This window comes from Notamacropus eugenii, chromosome 7, assembly GCF_028372415.1.
Source record: "Notamacropus eugenii isolate mMacEug1 chromosome 7, mMacEug1.pri_v2, whole genome shotgun sequence".
Taxonomy (NCBI): domain Eukaryota; kingdom Metazoa; phylum Chordata; class Mammalia; order Diprotodontia; family Macropodidae; genus Notamacropus; species Notamacropus eugenii.
The window spans coordinates 130,854,789-130,878,968 of NC_092878.1; the positions used below are offsets into that span (position 1 = coordinate 130,854,789).

Here is a 24,180-nt window from a genome sequence, read left to right on the forward strand (position 1 = left end):
AATTTGTTGCTCCATTCACTCCTCTCCTAATCTTCCTCATTCTTCAAAACTCAATTCACATTGCTACTTTTAACTTTTACTGGTCTCTCCTTATTGTGACATTTTCTGAGCAATCATTTTGGCACTTAATCACATGTTGTACCAATTCCCTTCATGCTTGTCTGTCTTATTCTCTCTCTCTCTCTCTCTCTCTTTCTCTCTCTCTCTCTCTCTCTCTCTCTCTCTCTCTCTCTCTCTCACACACACACACACACACACACACACACACACACACACACACACACACACACACACACACACTGAGTGAGTGTACGTGTACTCTGGTGTGTCTCCTCTTCCATGTTAGGTTGCAGGTTCTTTAAATACAATAATGTCCCTATCTTATTCTTCCTTTAAATTCCTGTAGAGGGTTCTTAACCATAGGGTCCTGATTCACTGATAAATTTCTATCCATGGGTTTCTGAATTTGGATGAAAAAAAAAGATACACCAGAGGGATCCATGAGATACAAAAAGGCTAAGAACCCCTGCCATAGAGCCTAGCCTGCCATAGAGTATTAAATACTTGTGCAATTATACAAAGAAAGATCCAAAATGTTTCATAATTGGAGATGATCTGATCAACCTCCCTGAATTTCAGTTTCCTCATCTGTAATAAGAAGGAATTGGATTTAGTGACTTGTAAAGTCCTTCCTGCTCTAAATCTATAATTCTATCTTCCCTCCCCTTTGGGAGAAAAAAGCATATTAAAATGGATCCATAATGCACATTTAATTTATAGTCTAACCCATCACTTTCAAGGCTAACCCCAGTACTGCACTAAGGAATAAATTTCTGGGGCAGAAAAAAAGGAATATAGAATTTGACTTCCTCAGGAAGATGGAATACTGACATATATGTAAAACAAAGTTCCACAGTGGTCATATAGCAAGTGCTCACTAATTATAATGAACTTGTTGCTTTCAGAGAAGAGAGCTTATTGCCTTGTTTTAAAATGTATTCATTCTTTTAAGCCACAAAGGTACCATTTAGTGTTTAGGGAAAGGACATTTTCCTAGCGGTACCCTGCCGAGATTGAGAAAATTTCATTGTATATGAAATCAAATACATACTCTTTAAATATGCAGGAGAAAATAATCTAATATATAACTTTCAGAATTATTCTTACTCTCTCTTCCCTCAGTACATGTAAAGTCTACAGAGGGAGGCATTGTGTAGGTCACAAGTCCTCAACCTCTTTAGCATGTATTCATAACGTACATTTAATTTATTTAGAAAATAGTTTAATTTCCCTCACATTTTGAAATCATTAGGAACCAAGAACTGAAGGCAGATGTAAGGAAAGTTGTGCAGATCAGGGAGAGGGAAGCAGTGATGCTGATAATGAAAGCTTAGTAAGAGGGGAAGTAGAGTCAGAGGTGTGTTGGGGTAGGTCAATCTAGCTGGCAAGAGCCAAATGTTCAATTTTCAGTGTGAACATATATGTCTTGGAAATCAACAAACATTGCAAATAAAGGCTTAATTTATTATTCACCAATCTTACTCTCCTTTCCCTACTGAAAATCTCAGCAAATGACATGGAAGAAGGATAATGTTGAAGGCATGGTGGAGGTAGCTGACTTGGAGAGCCACCAAAGAATATTCTAGATCTAGTAACAAATCCTGATCTACTTGTGGAGATCTTCGAATAAATAAAATTAAAGTACTCATGTTCACCCTGATATAATTAGTGAGATACAGAAGAAATAAAAATTGAAAAAGAAGATATTTAATTATTATGCATCACATTCCTACACATTATATCTACATTGATAATATGACACATAAAAGTTTGCAAAGTGCATTAGAAATATTATCTCATCTTATCTTTTCAACAGCCTTAGAAGGAAGGTGCTATTATTATCACCAATTAGAGGTGAGTAAACCAGGTCAGAAAAAAGTTGACTTTCTCAAGTTCATACAAGCTAGTGTCTGGTTCCAGATTTGAACTTAGGACTTGGTTTTTCTGAGGCAGCTAGGTAGTATAGTGGATAGAGCACTGGGTTTGGACTCAGAAAGATTCTGAGTCCAAACCCAGGCTCAGACATTTACCAGTTGTGTGACACTTAACCCCTAATTATCTCAATTCTTTATCTGTAAAATGGGGACACAACGTAGAAGGAAAGGGCAAGCTGCTCCAGTATCTTTGCCAAGAAAACTCCACAAACATAGTATATGGAATCATGAAGAATCAGACACAACTAAATAACAACTTTCTCCTTTTAGGTCCAACTCTTTTTTCCACTGTACCAGCCAGTTGTCAACACTGACTCATTTCTATAGTGGTGCTAACATAAACTAATTAAAGATTTACTACACTCAGAAATATCTCTAAGTAAGGAACAGAGAATAATTTGCTACAGTAGAACCTAGGTTTACAAATTTAATTCAAAAGATTCTGCTCATCATGTGATTTGTTGGTATTGTAAAGAGAATTTTCACATAGGAAATAATGCAAAGCTGGATGATTGATAATACTCACCAAAAAATATTCATATAAAAATAATTATTTATAATTTTAAGTAAGATTTTTGTCCCTAATGTGCCTGAAATTCATTAGCAATATAAACCAAAAATAAAATAAATTAACCTGCACTTTACCTTTGAGAAACGCCATGGCTAGTGTGAGGGAGACAAGAGGGAGGAGGAGGAGAAAGTTTTATTGCTTGGGAGGAGAATCTTCTTTTATAAAACATTGGGGATTTCAACATCTGGAGTATTCTCTCATGTTACTTTCACTAACAGTAAGACTAACACTGCTGCCTTCACTTATTTTCATTTTTTCGAATCACTTTCATGTTTTGACACATTGATGTTTTTTCTTTATGTTCACTTCTAAGTAGGAATTTGAAGAAACATGTTTTTGACGTTATTTCAGAAAGTCACAGAAATATGACATTGCATTATTGTTAAAAATATTCATGACTCTCATTGCTACAGCCCTCTTTGGGTGATGTTTTTCAACAAAATTTCCAGAATTTTTGTTTGTCCTGCAAGATAAATTTTGCAAAAAACTTTTCCTCATCCAGCGAAGCACACGTAAGCCAGGTTACTTCTAAACCAAGTTTCTACTGTATATCATTTTTACAAATGAAAAAAAAAATCTAGTATAACGAAAGACTGAAGTCAACATTTACCAGAGTGGCAAGATAAATTGCCTCATTCTGTGCATCAAAATTATGAAATCATCGGTATATCCCTCCACTGAGACAAACAGCAATCCCTCCATGCCTTAATAGACAGTTTGCTGAATTGTGGTCAAAACATTCCATCACTGAAGAGGCAGATTGGGATAGTAAATAGGGCACTGGACTCAGAATCAGAAGCCCTGGATTCAAATTCCATATCAGACACTAGCTATGTGATCCGGAGCAAGTCACATAACTTATCTGGACCTTGTTTCCTTCATCTATAAAAGAAGGAAATGGAAATGGAAATTGCCATGAGGATCCCTCCACTCAAAATCTGTGATCCAAGTGAAGCAACATGGTTTAATGGAAAAGGCACTGAATTTGAAGGCAGAGAGCCTTAGGTGCAATTATTTGCTCTGACACCTCCTATGTGTGATCATGGGTGATCCAGTTAGCTTTTCTGGGCCTTTTTTTTCTTGCTAAAAAATAAGAAGGCTGAACCATGTGGTGTCTGACGTCCTTCTGTTATTCTACAATCCTCCCTGATTGGCAATGTCCTGATGAGCCTCACCAAGTTTCATTAGGCTGGTCCTTACACAATGTATTGAGTTTATCAAGGTTTTTCTATACAATAGGACTTGCAAGAGCCTACACTTTGAAGGTAAAGGATTTGAGAACTCAGGAATACCTCCATGACCTTTACACTAGGACTTCAGAGGAAGAATCCAGTGAAATAACCTAAGATTATTTTTAAATCATCTATTACTTTCCCTTAGCAGAAAGAAAGATATCTCTTCCTGATTTGTATCTTCATGAACTTTGGAGCTTTTGTACTATCTTCATACATATTTGAAAACCTTAAATGTACTACTTTCACAGTATTATGCATCAGGGGCTATTTTTACTCAAAACTCCAATTTCTTGGGGTATGCCTGCACATACGAAAACTTAGTGAATTCAGTAAATCTGTAGCTTGACATAAGGATAAGGGAGAGTGACTATTCCTATGATTTCATTAATAATGAGCTCTCCCAAATGAGGAAATGCCCTCTGACAGTGCAGTTTGGAAACTTCTCAGCAACTTAGCTTCTTTGGGTACAGTCTGGTAAAGCCAAGCAACCTCTTCTCAGACGTATGAACTAAACTATATAGAGTGGGATGATATATTAAATATAGTTATTAAAATATTTAAAAATATTAAATTAAATATTTAAAATATTAAATATTTTTATAGGTCACAGACCCCAGATTAAGAATACCTATTAAATAGGTGCCTACATCCAGGATGCATCGGATAGAGACTTGAACCCAGGGTTTCTTCACTCCCCAACCCAGCCCTCTCTATCTACTATGCCATAGTGCCTCTGTTAATCTGTCATTTGTTTACTTACCAATAGGTCCAGAACTTCAGTTCAGATATTTTCAGAGCTTTCATAGAAATACCAAAGCTCTAATACTTCTTTATTCAGAAAATATGACGTGCATGTGTGGGAGTGCAGGGTGGAAGTAGGGGTGTGGAAATGGGTGAGTGCACCTGTGTAAGATAATTAAATGTCTTATGCATTCAGCATGGACATCTAAGGGAAGAAAAAAGAGCATAATTATGAAAAATCTTTCTCTTTCAACTTGTATAGTGAAGGATATCATATGGCTTCTTTGAGTAAAAGTTTATATCTTGGTGAGAGATAATTATAAATAACCAATGATTTGGGGAGACCCAGAGTTCCTCTCTTTTTCTGAAGTCCTGATTTCAAAATTTCAGTCTCTCTAAGAACATGACTGATATTGAGATTGGATTAACCATCTTGTTCAGATGCCAGGCTTTGGGGAAGTCCTTGTGCTCTACTCAGGTTTGGGTGGGGATGAATTCTTTGAATAGATTGTCCAAGGCTGGGCATGGTCTGAGCATAGGGACATAAACTTTTTCAGGTGCTCTCGTTTAATTTACCACAGTGAGAGTATGGAAGAAGGGTGGAGAGAGATGTTCCCCTGTAGGGCATAAATGGCCATGGTCTCGCAGTCTCACTCCAGCAATGGGAGATGATGGAACTGAGCTGCGGTCAGGCCATAATCACAGTAGTTAAATCCAGAGTCACAGGGGTGGGAAGTCACTGAATCAATCTTTGAACTCAGGCTCTCTATTTCTTTTCTCTTTACACCATACTGACTCTGATCAACAGAATTAATGAATATGCAAATCTTTTTTCTCACTATAAATATTAGCTTTTACATATTTTTACATAACATATGTATGTATATTTCTGCATATGGTATGTGGGTTGACTCCTATAGCAGTTCAATAAAATCTTGGTCTGGTTTGGTCCTTATATAAGTTTTCAGCTATGCTATATTTATAGAAAACAACCTACACCTGTTATCTCAAACTTAATTATCTCAACCGTCGTACAACTACATGCTTTCACCATAAAGGGTACAGATCATGGAATGTGATCTGTGGAATCACATGGAATGTGAATGAAATCTAACATTACTACTAGAAAAAATACCTCAAAACTCTTAACCAATTATGATATTGATTCCCTATTAATATTTTGTGTATGCTGAATAGTATGTAACCATTATACCCATGTAATATAACCAATGATTTTGGGAGACCCAGAGTTCCCCTCTTTTTTCCAAAGCCTTGATTTCAGAAGTTCAGTCTCTTGAAGAACATTACTGATAATGAGATTGCGCAGACCCCACCCTGGTGGGGAAGCCATTGTCCTCTGCTCATGTTTGGGTGGGGATAAATTCCTTGAATGGATTGCCCAAGGCTGGGCATTAAATTAGATGATCTATGATACCTCTTAGCTTTGTAAAAACCTCTGAGATTTCTGACTGTTGTATCAGTATTTGAATGATATGGACCAGGGGAAAAGGAGGAGATAAGGGGGATCCATTATGGTTGCTGAGAGGACATAGGAACCTTCCTATTTAAACAGTTTGTAAAACTATGGTTCCTATTTCCTATTTCCTAATTAGCTCAGTCCTAATAGGATAGGGATTAGATATGTAATTTCATTAGTACAGAGACTTGGATGAGGAACCTCCTACAAATACAGAATCTCTCCAACTTGTCACGTTAAACTTCTTTTTATCACTGGGAGGTTAATTGATTTTTCCAGGGTCATGGAGCTAATTTGTGTCAAAGACATAACTTTAATCTAGGTCTCCTGAGCTCCAACGCCAGTTCTCTAGCCACTAAACTCTATTGCCTCCCTAATCTCTTGACCTAGTGTAAACCAAAACTATATGACCATGAAGAGATAGACAAGGAAGGAAAGAGGGAAGGAACTGAAAACAGTGACAATACTCCCTTGGCCTAATGTAGTAGGGTTAAATAATAGGCTCATAACTGAAATGGACTTAAATACAACTTTTATCTGAATGAAAATTACTTACATAACATCCACAAGTGATTATCCTGCTTCTACTCTAAGACCTCTGATGAGGAAGAATTTGTTGCCTCCTGAGGCAGTCCACTCCACTTGGAAAAAGTTCTAACCATTAGGAAGCATTTCCCTTTATTGAGTGAAATTCAGCCATCACTCTTGGGTCTACCCTTGGATACCAAGTATAATTAGTTTAAATCCTCTTCCACTTGGAAATTCTTCAGATACTTAAAGAGAATGATGAGGTGCCCTCCACCTCAAGTCTTCTCTTTTCCAAGTTTACATCCCAAGTTCTTCTAGTCCTTCAATAGACCTTACATTGCATGATGTGGTTTTCAGGATCCTCAATACAAGATTAGGAGATGCCTAAGGATTTCCCCAAAGCACAAATTTTATAAGGGAAGCAGACAGAAAAAAAAGACGGACACATAAAGAAAGAGACAGAGAGATTTTTACAGTGAAAAGAAAGACAAGAAAAGCAGGTAGGGTAGGGTAGGGTAGCAGCAACAGACCAACAGGCCATCCCCAGAGAAACCTGATTTCAGCTATAATGGAAAGTTCCTGAGCCTATTACACCAGTGTTGACAAACTCAAATAGAAATGGGGACCAAATAATGACTTAGGAAACCAAATGCTATATTGTAGTGTATTTTATTAATTTTGTTAAATGTTTCCCAATGACATTTTATTCTCCCTGTGTGTGTATATATATGTGTGTGTGTATACATACATATATATATACATATATGTAGAGCTTCATGTGCAATCATCTATTTTATTATACTATGTTATGGAAATGCTTGTTTTATTCCATAAATTAAAAATACAGTTTAAAAAAATCTTAATCTGGTTCAGAGAGCACTCAGGAGATCCCCCAGCTAGGTGGTTAATACCTTTGTGTTACACTACACACCAGGTAGATCTTTTCAAAAAAATATTTTCTGGAAAATTTTGAACTACTAGACCATATAACACATTTTAAATATCCTGTCAAGATCCTTACAGGTTTTGAAGAAGTTATGCTATAAAAATAACAGGACTATGCTTTTGTTCCTGTATTTTTATTGAGAGAGATAAATTAAAAGGAGAGATCTCCAATTGTCTAGATCCACATATTCTATTCCATTTTAAAGTATCTGAATTAAAGAAAATAACTCATAATAGTTTATTACAGAAAATACTGCATGAAAATTTCTGGATGGGACAGAGATAGACAAATGTTTATATATACCATATATCCCATATTGATATCTACATGTATAGATGTCGGTATTGATATATCTTCTTAAGTGACTAGGCATCAGATATGACATATAACATTGTTATATTATATGTGTGTGTGTGTGTGTGTGTGCGTACATTTATGCAAGAGGAGTTAGCTAGTACGGTGGATAGATCTTCCTGAGGTCAAATCTGGCCTCAGATACTTACCAACTGTGTGACTCTGAGCAAACACTTAACTCTGTTTATCTCATTTTCCTTTTATATAAAATGAGTTTGAAAAGGAAATGACAAATCACTCCAAAATCCCAAATGGAGTCACAAATTGTTGAACAAGATTGAACAACAACATACATTTAGACAGACAGACACACACACACAATCACACATACACACATACACATACACATATATACATGCGCATATGTATCTTCTAAAACCAAGGTAATAGAGAAGAAAGACATCCTCAAGCTTTTTGTAGCTTTTTTGACTGTATGAATTTCAATGAATATATAATTTTTTAAGCAGCTAAGTTTTACAAAGCACAGGCAGTTTTTCTATATTCTGTAGGGCTCGTAACTGAAAATACAGCTGCATTTAATAGCTCTTTAGTCTCCATCATATTGTGTCCCATTTTAGCTTAAAAGGAAATATGATTGGTAATCACAATAAAAATGGGCACACTTTTTTAGAAGAGAATGCTTGTGCCAAGAAAATCATAGAGGTGGATTAAAATTTGCTTGAAGGTGGAATTTTTCCAGTAATTACTGTGTAGATCTTAGTATTTCTGCAGCAGGTTTGAGGCAGGGTTGCTGTTTACCAGCTAACTCCCTGGAAAACAGAAGGTTCTACAGTCATTTCTAATGATTTTTCTTCTCCTCTCCTGTCATTTAAAATTAACTACCATAATGATGTCAGGAGAGCTATTCAACCCTACCCTCAGCATTCAGAAGAAGGTCTCTCTTCTCTTTCACAGCACCTTCTTAGAACCTCTTGCTGAACCCGTCAGATGTTAAAAGCAAAACTGATTTCCTGGAGAAGGAGAAAAGAAATGACCTTTTTACAAGATGATTGTGACATTTCTGAGCCCACTGAGCCAGATTTTGATTCCCTCTTGTGTAGCCTGTAACTAAGCACTCTCAGACTTCAAAGATAGTTCCACACCCCGATAACTCAGAAGCAGTAACATCAAAAAAGAGCCAAACATTGGCCAGGCAGATGCATTTAATGAATTCTTCTGGCATCTGTCCTACATCCCAACTCTTAAACTTAAGCTCTGCCACCTTTTTTACCAGACTAAAAGACTGATCAAGAGGAACAATATATTTAGAAGTGAAAGGAGTCACACAGGTCATTTTGTCCAGCCCTCTTATTTTACATATGTGAGACCATAAAGGTTAAGTGACTTGCCCAAGGACTCACTGGTAGGAAGAAGCAGAGGCTACATTTGAATAGAAGTCTTCTGTCTCCAGCCATTATGTTATAACAGAGACAGTAAAAACATTTTGATGTGTCATTTGAGACGTTCTTTGTTGAAATCTGGGTTTATCAGCTTTACTTTGGGGAATGAACTATTATATATCCAACACATTTGGAGTTCCTTCTCTTTTTGTGGAAGTGGAGGAGCAAAGAATACATAGCTGAACTGAGATATACTGCAAATTCAAAAGGAACTCTGTGAAAGACTGAACTAAATGGTGACCAAAATGTGTTTCTTCGGTTTAGACAGTGATGGAACTATTCCATGCAACACCATCAAGACTTGACTAACCAAGTGTATAGAAAATGTAATGAGTCCCATCCCATAATTATCATCACATCTACTGAAGGCAAAGGATAAACTTTCATTAAACTATGCTGAATGGATTACAGTCTCATTTGCTTCCCTTGGTCCGTACCATAAAAAAAGAGAGAAAAAAAATATTCATTGATGATAAAATAGCATTCACTGACAACCCAGTAATTATGGTTTTCACAGAACATTTCTAGAATAAATTTCTGTTTTCACAGGCTTGCACCTCAGCTGTATAAATCTACTTCATGTAGCTGAGGCTATCTTGTCTCAGAGCATAATAGAAAGGAAGTTATTTATTTCCTATCCCCCAAAAGCAAAACTGCTTAAGGCAATGAATCATTCCCCCCCTCCCTCCATATTAATAATCCTATTCTTTAAAAGGAGAGTACTCTTTTCCTTGGTGGGCTTTTAAACAGTATATAGAACCTTAACTAATAATTAGGGTTGAGCAACTAGTAAAGCCAAACTAGTTAAGGAAGTTCACACTGATCTCTCTGTTTTTAGGAAGAGTCAACACATTGAATATTAACTTTAAAAGGATGAACTCAGAGTACAAAGTATAAAGATTGCATAAAAATACTGACAGATTTGGAAACTAATCATAGAAGTCAACATTATAAGTCCATTTATAACATGGTGTGTGTGTGTGTGTGTGTGTGTGTGTGTGTGAGAGAGAGAGAGAGAGAGAGAGAGACAGAGAGACAGAGAGACAGAGAGACAGAGAGAGACAGAGAGAGAAAGAATGTATTTTGGGGGGTTTTTTGGTTTTGGTTAGGAGAAGCTTTCAGTCTGGTTTCATGTAGCAAATGAAACAAATTCAAATCAATAAGAATGGATTTAGCACCTACTGTTTGCATGCAGTGTGCTAAGTTCTGGACACACCAAGACAAAAATGAAATGGTCTCTGCCCTCTAGAAGTTTAAATTATGTCTGGGGAGAGGGGAACAACATAAAATAGGAGTATACATCTGAATATATATATATATATGTGTGTGTGCATGTACTCACATACAACATACATACACATATAAAACCATATGTAAAATGAATTAATGCTCAACTAAAGACAAAACTAGACAATCTGCTGCAACTGTCCCTCTCGACTATTACCATTGCATCCATCTTTATGTCTATGTATATTCATCAAAATGATTCATCTTGTCCTCCCTATTGCTAGAAAGAAAACAGAGTCTAATAGAAAGAGCACTGCCCATGGAGTCAAAAGATGAGCTCTAATTTCCTATCTGCCTCCTACTGACTGTATGGCACTGAACAAGTCACAACCTCTCTGAGTATCTGGTTTTTCTTCTGTGAAATGGGGATATTAATGCTTTCCAAGTTACTTAATATGTCTATACTTCTGGGCTTGTGTGTTGTTTCTTCTGCTGCTATAGCCTAGATTAAATGATGTTAATACCTGTAAATTTATTTTTAGAATGTATTTTGATGACTGTATTTTAACATAAATAATTTCCTTTGTGATAATATATATTTTAGTTTACAATTTACTTGATTTTATTTTTGGAGACAATCAGGGTTAAGTAACTTCCCCAGAGTAAGAGAGCTACTAAGTGTCCCAGGCCAGGTTTGAACTTAGGTCCTCCCAACTTCAGGGCTGGTGCTTTATCCACTGTGCCACCTAGCTACCCCTAATTTACATTTTAAAATGTTTTCTAAGAAATGGTCAAGAAGTTTCAGGTGTCCTAGAATGTCCTAACATTCTTAAAAACAAATAATCTTATTACTCCTAGTTTGTAGGGTAAGAAAAAAGTCTCTGTTTGTAATGTAAGCATATCATTTTCATCCTAACAAGGGTCCTTTTTAAAAATAAACTGATATTCTATATATTGGCTTATGTTTTTTTTAATTTTATATTTTTGGATACATTCAATTTCTTTAGTTACATCATAAGTCCCACTTGCTTTGTATTTCTCTGTCCCTATCTTAGTGCCAAGCACATAGGACCTATCAATCAGTACTTCTTAAATAACTTAATGAAATTACCCTTGAACCTGGCTAAAAGAATCATGGCTGATGCCACAGGGAAAGAAATAGACTGGGAAAGTAATTTGATTAGGGCCCTATTTATTATCCTCTTGTCTATACAATTCATTTATTTTTTAAATAAGATCTTCTGTCTTCATTGTAGCATTAGAATTCATTGGGTTCTTTACAAGTGTATTGAATTTCCCATCAGGGACAAAGTCTCAGTCATTATTTTCACGTTCTGACACCTATTATCACATCATAGACTTTACTGAAATTAATAAATGATTATCTTTCATGTTAGAAGTATAGGACCCTTAGTAATGAATATATAATGAATATTCTAAACTTCAGGAACTAGTTTTTCTTGTCATATTGTATGTATATGTATGTTTTCATATAAATAAATATGTAAGTATATATGTACATATGTACGCATATAGGTATTATATTCTTGTTCCATTTATAACAGAGAAAAGAGAATGTTACTGACTTGATAACTCCTTGCTCCCATATTCTTTGCTAAAAGAATGAATTCTGTCCATTTTCTTGAGAAACCTTTCTCAAGCTCGCAATGCTTTCCTCACTCTGCCAAAGTGCGACTTTATTCCAGATCTTTGTAACCTCAAGTATAATTTCAGTTGACTCTGTCCTCCAGGATCAAAGGTCTTTGGGGCCATAAGTGAGCCTAACAAGCCATTTGACAGCTGAGGAAACTAAGAATGACTTGACTGAGGTCACGAAGATCTTAAGCATTAGCCATGACTGCTGAACATGGGTGCTTTGCTGCTTCAGCCCTGACTTTTATCATTGTGCCTCCTGACTTATTTCCCTGTCTCCAATGTCCACCCTCCATGATCCACCCACCATATTGCATCAGTGCTCCAGAGATGTCAGTAGTGTGGAACTGTCCTGTAACTTAGGGTCAGTCTTCAAGGGTTGTTGTGGACAAAAAACTCAGTAACCTATGACCAACTTGTGATGACCCTCTACAAAACTACTTGTGCTGATCCTCAAACAGGACTTTCAATCCATCTCTAAGGCCACACGTAAAGTTTTTACAGCTTTGTAGAAACCCTGTACAAAAAGTTTTTACAAACCTATCAAATCTTACCAATTCAGAATCATTTCTGCCACTGGATTGAACTTTCTAAAGCATCACTTTCTTTGCTTCTTTCCTCTCTCAAGAATTCTAACACTCCCTATTTCCTTTTATAAAAAAGTCCAAATTTCTTTGTCTAGACTTTAAGGTCCTCCCTAATCCAGTTTTATCCTCCCAAAGTGTCCCTAGCAACCCAGTATATACCTTCTTTTTAAAACAAGGAAGTTTCTTTCTCCCAACAACCCCTTGCTTCCAGACAGTGGCCACGGGGGAAGAACCACCAGTGTAAGTACCTTTCCATCCTACTTTCTATTTGCCCATTTCTTGATAACTCTTGGACCACCTAGACCCCATTCAGTGCTTCCAGCATGAGGAATAACATTCCCCCTTTTACTATTTGGGTAAGTGGCAGTATGATGGTAGATCACTATTTTCTCTGCCATTGAATCTTAAAGTCCTCTGGGCCTTATTGATAATATGCCCACCATACTTCTGTATACAGTTATCTTACCTTCTGTTGTATGATAAGGATCTCTGGTCAACATATGCTTTGATATAGAACCTTAAGGATCTTCAGGCCATTATATCCCCAAATTAGAACATGAATACCTTGATACTAGAAACTATTTCATTTTTTCTGTTCATCTCCAAAGCTTAGCACAGTGCTTACCATGTAGTAAGTGCTTAGAAAATCTTTTATTTTCCTCTTACTCATTCAGTTATCCACCTATCCCTATAAATGCTGTTTACTCCTGCTTCCATGCTTTTGGGAACATTATTTCTTCTAGGTAGAATACTCTCCTTCCTCCCTATCAGCCATCCAAATTTCATCTATTCTTCAAAGCTATAAGAACACAATGCCATAGAAAGAACACTGGATTAGGATTTAGTTCATGTCCGAGTTCTGCCTCTAACTAGCTAGATACTTTGGACAAGTAATTTCATCTCTAGAGACCTTAGTTTCTTCATCTGTAGAACAAAGCAGTTGGACTATTCGATTTCCAAATATTCCTTTCTGTTCTAATAATAATGACTAAAATTCACATGAGAACTTTTCCAGTTATTCTAATCTACAAATATCTCTCTCTTCTTTGAACTTGTATTGAACTTTGAGTCAAGACTATAACTTAGCACTGATTGTAATTCTTTCATGTTTTTCTCTCATCAGTTATGTAGAGAAACACTTAAAGTCAAGGCTTATCTTAAAGGGAGGTAAATTTCAACCAACAACTACATACATACATACATACACACAAACATATATGTGAGTTTAAATATGGTATATATAAATATTTCTATATATGAATATATACATATATGTGTAATATATAATTATGTGTATCTTTACATATACATACATTGATGTATCTATATACACATGTACATATTTGTATGCACATATACGTATTTCTATATATGCCCTGCTATGAGCATCTACCTGGATATTGTACCAAGAGGGAGCAGGAGTCTCTCTAGAAAGTCATAAATGTGAGGCAACTAGCATACACTAGCCTTGAGGTCAGGAGGCCCTGAGTTTGAATCCAACCTCAGATACTTACTAGCTATGTGACCCTGGGCAAGTTACTCACTTCGGACTTTCTCAAAAAAAAAGTAATAAACATACCCAGTAACCATAACTTACCAAAGAGATTATGGATTAAGTCAACTTTTTGTGCTAATTTGGGACCTAGACAACCATTTTTAATGCTCTAGTACTGAGGGAAATCAACCTCAAAGTTCCCATAAATTAACTTACAGTTGAACTCTTGAAACAATTCAGTTCAATTCAACAAACATTTGTTAAGTATCCGCTATGTGCAAGGAATTCCACTAGGTGTTAGTGATATAAAGACAATAATAATGTGTCTTCAAGAAGCTTTCCTCCTCCTGGGGGATACAGTATGCAAAAATAACTTGGACTCTTTTCTAAATATTCTCTGATTCCCTGAACCACACTCCAGGTACCATGTCTCTTGACCTTCCTCAGTTCCCTGGATTCAGAGAACTACTTCACTTGATTACTATCTCTCCCCACTTCTAACATTACCATGGTAACTGGATCTTCATTTCTGACATCCACACACTCCAAATCACAAGAACCCATTTTCTAAGATTTACAAGTGGAGAGAAAATATGCAAATTCAGAAATAATACAAGAACAAATAGAAAGACATACGCCTGCCTGTGAAGTCCCTAAAATATTCTAACAATGAGCCTAATCTGACTTATCATGATGCTCTTTGGGCTGGCATGTTTGCTTCCTTATGGCCTGGGTATACCAGATCAATCTCAATCTTGAATGTCAGGCTCAGTCTCAGCCAACAGGGAAATCTGATAACGTTGCAGATTTTTGTTACTCTACTTATGTTAATATGTGCTACCCATATGTTACCTAAGTTAATGTGCTCTATCCAGAGATTCACTTACTAACAAGAGCCAGTTAGGTCAGTAGCGTAAAATACTTTGCCAGTAGAATCCCAAATGCAGAGGAACCACATTAAAATGCAATTGAGAAATATTTAACCAAAAAAAAAAACAAAAGAGATGACATTACATTTTAAATCTAAGTCAATATGCTGCCCTCAGATCCTTATATATGGATCAGTAGTCCCTTTTTTTATTTGAGTTTGATACCACTGAGATTGGTAATACAATGAATGTATTTCTGGACTTGGAATTATAGAGTCCTAAATTCAAGTCAAGTCTCAGACTCTGACTGGATAGGTAGGCTGGTTACTTAAAACTCTATGTGCCCCAGTTTCCTCATCTATAAAATGACGGGGATAAACTCAATAGCTTATATGTTCTAAACTTATGATCCTGTAAGCTCAGGTTGGACTTCATGACAAGTCAAAAATTCTGAGATTCTAGCCTTCTTTTCTCCCCAGTCTCCCCCTCTCCCAGCCTACAGCAAAGTGGGGGTGGAGGAAGGGGAGTGCAAATTAGATCCAAGGAAGAAAGAAAGGAAATAAGCAGTACCTACTACATGCCAGGGATTGTGCTAAGTACTAGGGATACAAATCCAACCAAAGAGATAGTCACTGCCCTCAAACAGCATACCATCTAGTTGGGGAGGACTGAAAAAGGGAATCTGAAAGGCATATATTAAATATCTGCTACATGCAAAACATTGTGCCACATTCTGGGGATACAAAGATAAAACAGTACTTGGTAAAAGCAAGGACCCCAGCATGCACAGGAGGGCGTGCTATCACAGGTTCTCAGATCTCTTTGGAGGTGCCAACAATCTGCTTTAATCAAGTACATGTATTACCCACTTAGAAAAAGTCAACGCCATGAGCTCAAGAGAAACTACAGAAAAATACAGATCAACAGACAGTGCTTTCAGCTGCCTGACATAAGCATATATACATACATCACAAATCAACAGACAGATGCAACTGTCTGACCATTACATATATACATAGTTACCAGAGAGGGAAGCACCAACATCTGGGTTTTCAAAGCCGGGAGGCTGCTTAGCATCTTCCCAGAATCTCATCTGACACACAAACCTTCTTCCAAAATTAATCCCCAAAGTAAAACCTCACCTCAGAGTATTCATACATTTTTCAGATCTAGAGGGCATCACAACCCTTGAGAACCAGTGCCTCATTAACAAAAGGTGTGGACCTTCCTACAAATCTTCCCAGGCCCATTAATAGGTGGGGAAGATCTTTAATCATATTATTCAATCAGAGGCACTTGATTATACTAAAATAAAAAATGCGTTATCCGTATACACTTGCCCACAAGTTGCTTACACTCATGGAGGGGAAGGGTTCAAGGTGTATATGATTAGAAATACGTAGAAACGATATTCAAAGTAATCCAGCATTCCCATAATATCCAAAAAAGGGAACAATTCAATCAAACACAAAAATAATTAGCTCATTTTAAGCCTACATAAACAGATAAAAGATGTATGTGAAGAGAGAGGTGGAAAGAAAGAGAGAGAGAGAGAGAGCTGGAGAGAGAGAGAGAGAGAGAGAGAGAGAGAGAGAATAATTTAAGGTTAATAGACTGAGGGTTAATAAGGTCAATAGTGATTCTCTGCTTTTCAGTTTGAAGGAATCTATTTTGAGAAGTTATAAGATCAGTCAAAATCACTTTGAACCACCAATTTGGGAAATTATTAACATTTAAGGAGTTTAGTTTTCTGCCCAATTAGCATTTTTATCTACCTCTAACCCTGGCCTCTGTGGTTAAGGCAAAATTCAGTTTACTGGAAATGTCACGAAACAACAGATCATATAATATCTGTGAATAGACAAGTACAAGGAAGATAAGTAGGGGGAAAATTTGACCTCTTCTTTGAGCTTTCCTCAGCTCAGAGCTTCTGCTCTGTGGTGCCTATGGTGGTCTTCCTCTTTATCTCCCTTCTAGGACACAGTCCAGTCTTGCCTTTGATCCCCAGAGTTCAGCCTGTCAGTAAGCTTTTAGAAGTACCCCTTGTATGCCAGACATTTTGCTAAGTGTTGGAGATAGAAAGAAAAGCAGCAAACAAATAAAAGAGTCTTTGCTCTCAAGGAATTCATGGTCTAATGGAGGAGGCAATGCGAAAACAACTCTGTACAAACAAAATATACAGTATCCCAGACATCTTAGACCAGTTGTTAAGTTTTGAGCTTAAAGCTGCACTGAGACATCTGGGACACTCTATATTCAAGATAAATTGGGGAAAATGCATGGGAAGCAAAAAATAGTGTTAATGGGGATTAGGAAAGGTTTCTTATAGAAGGTGTAATTTTAACTGGGACCATGGAAAGAGAGACATGGAAACTAGGAAGTAGAAATAGAGGAAATTCCAGGCTTGGGGGATAGTCAGTGAAAATATCTGGAGTTGGGATATGAAGCCTGAGTGTGAGGAATAAACAGCAAGGAGCCTGGTGTCACTAAATCAGATACCAATTGTGTTCATCCTTCGTTGCCTTGCCACAGTGAGGACCCAGTTGAGATTAAGTAAAAATATGCAATGGACCCAGCCACAATAATTTTCATTTTCTCCCACTTCATACCACAGCACATTAGTATGAATGAAGACTGCCTATCATGGGAGTAATCCAAAGCTGAAATCTGGCAAGGCAAAATCCAAATTAGCATAAGGTAGAAAGTGATTTAAGAAGAGGTCAGGGTAGAGTTGATCTGGTATGTAAATGGCATCAAGATGGAGAAGGAATCAGAGAATGGCTAGTTCAAGGGTGATGGTCTAGAAAAGAACTAAGGATCTGAGAGATTAAAAGTCATAATGAGTATGAAGAATGGGGATTTGGAGTTTCAAAGTAGAAAGAAATATGGAAAGACAAGAAATTGTGATCAGAGAAAGAGATTTCAAAGTTCAGGAATGCAAAGTGTAATATATGTGGGTGACAATAAGGTTCAGGGAATACCACCTCTGTGTGTAACTGAGTTGGGGTAGAACTCCATGTTTGTTCCAAATGACTATGATACAAGCCCTGTTTGAATTCCATTCTGAATGACTGAATCAAAAAGTGTTCAAATCTAGCAAAGGTAATGGCTTTCAGGTCAGCCAGACAGTGCAGTAGATAGAGCACTGGGCTGGAAATTAAGGTTCACCTTTCTGAATTTAAATACTGTCTTGGACATTTACTAGCTGTGTGACCCAAGGCAAGTCAATTATCCTGTTTGCCTTAATTTCTCATCTGTAAAATGAGCTGGAGAAGGAAATGCAAACCACTCCAGTATCTTTGCCAAGAAACTCCCAATGGGAGAGTTGGATATGACTGGAATGACATAGCAACAGTGATTTTTAAGTGGGTGGGATAATCAGTGGATCTTCACCCTTATAGTGAAAACATTGTGAGATAATGAAGGCCTGTTCTTTACTCTCAAATATTTACTGAATGAATAATATTCTATTTACTGAGTGAATAATATTAACTTGCCAGGGAAGAGTAAGCAGATTTTAATCCAATAGCTTTGTCAAAACATTTCATTTAGAAAGAATATTTTGTTTGGTTTGGAATCTTACTTTAATATGTATTTTGAGCCCTTATTTTTCTTTCTTCTGTGATAAGAGCTTTATTGTTCTACATAGAGGCCGTATCTCTAAAATGAAATCTCTTTGAAAGAAATATGTGTATACATATACATATATACTTAGATGTACATATGTGTGTATACACATATATATGCATGTACACATATATGCATATACATGTGTGTATACATATATATATACATACACACATATGTAGGTATATGAAATATGTGCTCACTAAAAATAATTGCATAACAAGTAAAGAAGTATGTATTTACCACTTACAATGTGCCAAGCACAGTGCTATGTCTTCATAACACAAATAAAGGCAGAAAGTCAGTCCTTATACTTAAGGGCATGGCATTATAATGCAAGGAAGACAACACGTAAAAGAAAGCTGAAAAGGAGGGGCAAGGTTGTTTGTTGTCCTTCTTCTTTGAAGACAACCAAAATGACATCACCATTGTAAAGTGAAATTTCAGTGTGTCTGACTGTGGCTGATCAGACCAACACGAGCTCGAAATGCTCTACCACAGGTTGGGCACAGATAGTTCTAGTCAATATTTGGGGTGGATATCTCAAATTTGTGCATCCTGCGTTGCCCTTGTGCTATCTCAATTCTGCTTTACTCAAAGAGCACAGCACCTTTTCTGATGTGGGCATGCCATGCTGAGTGGTCCTGTGACAGTGTTTCCCATGTTTCACAGTGAAATCCAAAGTTCTTGAGAGTGTCCTTGTATTGTTTCTTCTGACCACCATGTGATCGCCTGCCCATGCAAGTTCTCCGTAAAATAGTACACTTTGCATTTGAACAATGTGGCCAGCCCATTGGAGTTAGACTCTGAAGCATAGTTTGAATACTTGGCAGTTCAGCTCAAGCAAGGACTTCAGTGTCCGTTACCTTATCATGCCAGGTGATCCTCAGAATCTTCCTAAGACAGTTCAAGTAGAAGTGACTCAGTTTTCTGGCATGGCACTGGTAGACTGTCCATGTTTAACAAGCATATAACAGTGAGGTCAGCACAACGGCTCTGTAGACCTTCAGTTTGGTAATCAGTCTAATACCTCTTGTCTCCCAAACCTTTCTTTGGAGCCTCCCAAACACTGAGCTAGCTCTGGCAATGCATGCATCAACCTCACTGTCAATGTGTACATCTGGAAAGTACACTACCAAGGTAAGCATTCAAAACTTTTCCATTTGTTGTAACTGATAGTTCCACATATGGATGGTGTGGTGGTGGCTGATGGAGCACCTGTGTTTTTTTGGTGTTAATTATTAGGCCAAAATTAGCACAGGTAGCATAGAATTGATCCATACTTTGTTGCATCTCAGCTTCAGAGGTTGCATTGAGTGCACAATCATCTACAAACAGAAAATCATGCACTAACACTCCCTCCACTTTGGTCTTGGCTTATAACCTTTTCAAATTGAAGAACTTACCACCAGTATGGAAGTTGACCTTGATTCATTCTCATTGAAAGCATTGGTCAACATGGCTGAAAACATCATGCTAAAAAGCATGGGAGCAAGCACACAGCCCTGTTTCACTCCATTGTTGACTGGGAAGGCACAAGAGCTTTATCCATTATTCAGAACCTGGGCAAACATGCCATCATGACATTGACATACCATATTGATGAACTTCTCCGGGCAACAAAATTTTGACGTAATTTTCCATAAGACTTCACAACTAACATTGTCAAAAGCCTTGGTCAGATCCACAAATGTTGTGTACAGACCTCTGTTCTGGTCCTGACATTTCTCCTGGAGTTGTTGGGCAGTAAACACCATATCAACTGTTCCTTGGCCCTTTCTGAAGCCACACTGGCTCTCAGGTATTTGCCCATCTTCCAGGTGAAGGATCAGCCTATTAAGGATGACTCTAGCAAGAATTTTCCCAGCAATGACCAAGAGAGAGATCCCCCTGTGATTGTCACAGGATAATCTATTCCCTTTACCCCTATAGAGATGGACAATGGAGGCATCCATGAACTCCTGGGGAATAACCTCCTCTTGCCATATTACCTGGAAAATGTCGGTCAGTTTTTGTATGAGCAATGGTCCCCCTACCTTGTACATCTCAGCTGGAATAGAATCAGCACCAGGTGCTTTGCCAGGCACTAGGTATCCATATGGGGGCATGGTGGAAAAGTTCATAGAATCAGGAGTGGAACTGGGAGAGAAAATAAGGAATAATTATGGTTTATTCTTCTGGGTACTTCTTCAAAATGGAGGATCCAGGAGGAACTCACCAGTCACAGGAAGGGGTAATGGGGGCAGAACGATCAGAAGATCCTACAGCATGCAGAAATCTGAATAATTCAGAGCAGAGGAAATAAAGAAATGCTATATTTAAAAAAAAAATAGATTAAAAAACGCACCTATTTCCTAGAAATGTTATAATTTTTTTTAATTAAATGAATTCTGCCCCCATAACAATTTAATATAGCAAGTTAAAAAAAAACCTGGAAAACTAAAATAATTTTAAGCATGTCAAAAGAGAAAAATCTACAAGTGGGAAACAGAGTCCAATATGTCAGTCAAAGTAAAAATTCTTTAGGGAAGGAACAGCACCAGGATATACCTGTCTATTTGGGGATTCTAATGCTTGAATCTGAGCTAATTTGAGTTCACTAATCTATTCTGTAATCCCAGACTCACTCTTAGCCATTCAAGAAATCTGATTTTCTGGCAGGCTTTTGCTGCAGTATTTACCCTCTCTTCCAAACAACTTTAAAATAAGGCTCAAATCAAATTTTGGAGCAGTAGAATCAACAAAAGGTCAGGATGACTTATTTTTCCAGCCAAAGAAAACACAGCAGTTTGGCAGGAGAAGTCTGTGATGCTGGGGTGGAGGCCAGTCCTGGGTGTATGCCCAATAGCACCAGGACCAGTCTTGGGAGCTCTCAGCAAAAAGATGGTGAGAGGGTCAGACAACTGATTAGAAAGAGATTACAAGAGACTCTATCCTGGCACTGGGTGCAGCTGCAGCTGATTGGCAACTTTATTGCCCATACTTAGTTCTGGGTCACAACTCCAGAGTGGAAAAAGACATGGGGTCAGTCACAAAGGAGTAGGGACCCCAGTCACAGTTCCAAGGCAGAAAGGAGCTAGTGCTTGTGGCTATAGAGGAATGGGAATCCCATCCTGGATAAAGACCAGCAAACAGACCAGAAAAGAACTGAAAAAATTTCTCTCCAGATCACATCTTGGAAGCACTTGCAGTCCCCCAGACTTAGCTCTAAAAATAGCAGGGAAAAAAAAAAGCTTGAACTTTGGTATGAACAGAGCAAAACTTTAACATAAAATTCAATGAAAAACAGCTACAACCAAAATCTCAAAGAAAAATGCTAATTGGACAAGAATTTCTGGAAGAGTTAAAGAAAGAAATAAGAATGTTAGGAGAAAAGTGGGGAAAGAAATGAGAATGATGCAAAAAACATTATGAAAAGAGAATTAACAGCTTGGCAAAAGAGGCACAACAAATACTGAAGAAAATAGAATGAATTAAAATTAAATAAATTTAAAAATTAAAAAAACAGAATTAGCCTAACAGTAAAAGAGGCACACAAATCTATTGAAGAAAAGAATTCCATTAAAAGTAGAAATGGAAAATGAGGAACACAAGTTCATTGAAAAAAATAATTCCTTAAAAATTAGAATTGGGATCGTGGAAGCTAATGACTCCATGAAATATCAAGAAATGATAAAAACAAAATCAAAAAATGAAAAAAATGGAATAAAAATATGAAATATCTCACTGGAAAAATAGATAAACTGGGAAAAATAGATCAAGAAGAGAACATTCAAAATTTTATAGACTACCTGAAAACTATGATCAAAAAAAAAAGAGGAAGTCGGAAGAGAAGAGTCAGGAAGTTACCTGACCTCTCCCCAGTTTCTCTCAAAAACAACATTAAATCAATGCTCTAAAAGAATTATGAAGTGAAAGAATTCACAAAAAGTGTGATACAATTTTTCAGCCCAAGATAACTTAGAAGGACTTCAGAAAAGATCTGTCCCATTTGAGTAAAAGGGGAGCACAGCCTAGTGCAGGCAGGATCCAGGCAAGCCAATAGGGAGCTCTTAGCCACAGCACAGATCATAATTGAGGACCTATGTTTCTGGCTCAGCAGGCAGTGGTGAAGCAGGCCAGCTGTGAGGCCTCCAGCTCCAGGGCACAAGAGGCACAACTAGGCCTGGCCACCATATTGCAGTGGATGAGCCACCAGTCCCAAAGGCTTTGGTTCAGATAGCCAGTGACCCTCAATGCAAAAAGCTTGGGAGAGTGCCCTTGTACCCCAGGAATAGAGCTCAACTTTTAAAAATGAGCAAAAAAATAAAAGAGCCTTGACTATAGAAAGCTACTATGGCAACAGGGAAGATCGAAATACAAACTCAGAAGATAACTTTATCAAAATGCTTATATGTGAAGCCTTAGAGGGGAATATGAATTGTTCTCAAGACCAGAAAACCTTCTTAGGAGAGCTCACAAAGGACTTTAAAAATCTAATAAGAGAGGTATAAGAAAAAGTGGGAAAAGGAATTAGAGTTATGCAAGAGAATTATGGAAAAAGAATCAAGAGCTTGGAAATAGAAATACAAAAGTGACTGAAGAAAACAGCTCCTTAAAAAATGGAACTGACTAAATGGGGAAAAAATCCACTGAAGAAAGCAACCACTTTAAAAGTTGAATTGGCCAAAAGAAAAAGGAGGTACAAAAGCTAAATGAAGAAAATAATTCCTTAAAAATTAAAATTAGGCAAGTGGAAGCTAATGACTATATGAGATGTCAAGAATCAGTCAAATAAAATCAAAAGAAAGAAAAAAATTAGAAGAAAATGTGAAATATCTCATTGGGAAAACAACTGACCTGGAAAATAGATCCAGGAGAGTTAATTTAGGAAGCCATGACCAAAAAAATAAGAGCCTAGCCAGCATCTTTCAAGAAAAATATCAAGTGCTTCAAATATCAAGTAGCCACCGTCAGGATTATACAGGACTTAGCAACTTCTACATTCAAGGATTAGAGGGCTTAGAATATGATATTCTGGAAGACAAATAGGTTAGGTTGCAACCAAGAATCACTTTCTCTGCAAAATTCAGCATAATCTTTCATGGAAAAAGATGGAAATTCAGTGAAATAGGAGACTTCCAAACTTTCTTGATGAAAAGACCAGAAGTGAACAGAAAATTTGATCCTCAAATACAAGACTCAACAGTGACATAAAAAAATAAAGAGGAAAGGAAAAAAAAAGTTTGATATTCAATAAGGTTAAACTGTTTACATCCCTACATAGGAAGATGTTTCTTTTAACTGTTATGAACTATATCTCCCTTAAGGCAGTTAGAAGGCGTATACTTAGATGGTGTGGGTGTAAGTTGTCTTTCATGTGATGAAAAAAATAATTAAGGGATGAAGAAAAGGATGGTACTGGGAAAAGAGTAAAGGGGAAGGCAATATGGGGTAAATTCTGTCACAAAAGAGACATGAAAGACTGATTATAATA

At 37.1% G+C, this 24,180-nt stretch overlaps 1 protein-coding gene and 1 long non-coding RNA gene across 4 annotated transcripts in view; one reads left to right on the forward strand and one right to left on the reverse strand.

The window, feature by feature from the left end:
• The window catches only part of GRID2 (glutamate ionotropic receptor delta type subunit 2), a 1,741,897-nt gene that overhangs the window by 1,524,563 nt on the left and 193,154 nt on the right, over positions 1 to 24,180 (forward strand). The gene's annotated exons all lie outside the window — the stretch shown is intronic.
• LOC140514493 (uncharacterized) overlaps positions 8,260 to 24,180 on the reverse strand; it is a 55,818-nt gene continuing 39,897 nt past the window's right edge. Inside the window, exons 2-3 of the long non-coding RNA XR_011970708.1 lie at positions 8,723 to 8,817; positions 8,260 to 8,616 (exon numbers count right to left, since the gene is read on the reverse strand). This is a non-coding gene — a long non-coding RNA (uncharacterized lncRNA). The remainder of the gene's footprint in view (positions 8,617 to 8,722; positions 8,818 to 24,180) is intronic.